We start from the raw sequence: 1,419 nt of genomic DNA, 5'->3' as shown, positions 1-1,419 counted from the left end.
CCAAATAGAATATTTCTTCGCTAATTTCTTTTACACAAAATAAATATACCTGAAATGTATAGTCTAAATCAAAATAATAGTGACATTTTCTATACCTTTCTATCATCTTTCTATCAAACCCATTCAAAAGAATTATTTAAAATAAATTAAGACATACAAGATATCCTGAAATCCAATATTAAACCATTAATGATAAGTAGAAATTGGTTTAGGGAGACTGGTGTTTAACCATTTGCTGTTCCATGATCTTTAGAGTGACTGGAAAGATTTTGAAAATCATGAAGCCTTCATGTCTAGTCTCTAAGTAATTTTAAGCCTTTTAAGTAATATGGATATTTTGGAAGCTGCTACATGTTATATATTTCCAGAACCAGATGCAACAATTTGGTAAAGAACACAGGTAGAAGAGATCACTAATTTTCCTTTTCCCCCAATAAACTATGTTTATTATGCCAATTTTAATTACCATGCAATCTAATGGATTTAAGGCTTATATTTTCCACATCACGAGACATCACAAACATGAAAGCATTTTAGACTGTCATTATACATCAATGTTTGTACTTGGTTATACATATATACAGAAATTATTCACACATCTTAACCTTGCTATTTCCTCCTTTCAAACCAAAATAATTTTACCGTGAAAGCAGCTTTTTAATAAATGGTATAAGAAATACAGCAAGGCACACTTTTTAAAAAAACTTTTTTCTCATTACCACCTCAAGAAGCATAAAAAACCAAAAATGTTGTACATAATTTAATAGTAGAATTCACCAGTTTATAATATACAACACCATATAGTTGTTTCTTGAAGTGCTGCATAGATTATTTTTTTAATGAAATAAATCAAATGGCATTTTTAAGAGTTGATTAATTTTGAAAGAAGGAAAAGTGTTTGTTCTCTATGCTGCAATCAAACCAAATGTTAGCTTGTTAGGTAAAACCTTTTCAATAAACATAGGCATCATACCATAAAAAAAAAAAAAAATCCAGATTGCAACATGAAATTGGTCAAGTACTGGCAGAGGAGTCATTCCAGACAGGTGAATTTAATGGACCATCAATTTGGTGAACCGCAGAACGTTAAAGAGTGGATGGGAGGGGAGGAGGCAAGCAGAAAAGTCCTGCTGGAGAGAGGGTTGGTAGAGGTAGCTTGGGACAGGAATCCATGGGAGAACAAGCAGCTTTGCTGAACTTCAAAGACGATCATCTAAAGAGAACCAGTGCACACATCCAGATCACAAGGCTCTTGTGGACAAACTGCATTTAGACGGAAGATTCAACTTGAGAGAAGTCAATGTAACAAATGGCAGTGACAACGTGAGACCAGCCCAGGGCGGGAAGATGAGGCCACCCCTGAGTTGCAGCCAAGCTTATCTACCAAAAAAAAAAAAAAAAAAAAAAGGTTTAGAAGTG

General features: G+C 33.6%; 1 protein-coding gene across 1 annotated transcript in view; it reads right to left on the bottom strand.

Moving 5' to 3' along the window:
* Window positions 1-747: 747 nt before the first annotated feature.
* The window catches only part of AKAP6 (A kinase (PRKA) anchor protein 6), a gene marked incomplete at its 5' end in the record, with an annotated part of 135,099 nt that continues 134,427 nt past the window's right edge, over window positions 748-1,419 (bottom strand). Inside the window, one exon of the mRNA XM_008589697.1 lies at window positions 748-1,380. The remainder of the gene's footprint in view (window positions 1,381-1,419) is intronic.

This window comes from Galeopterus variegatus, unplaced genomic scaffold, assembly GCF_000696425.1.
Source record: "Galeopterus variegatus unplaced genomic scaffold, G_variegatus-3.0.2 Scaffold5595, whole genome shotgun sequence".
Classification (NCBI taxonomy): domain Eukaryota; kingdom Metazoa; phylum Chordata; class Mammalia; order Dermoptera; family Cynocephalidae; genus Galeopterus; species Galeopterus variegatus.
This window is presented reverse-complemented; position numbering and strand designations above follow the sequence as displayed.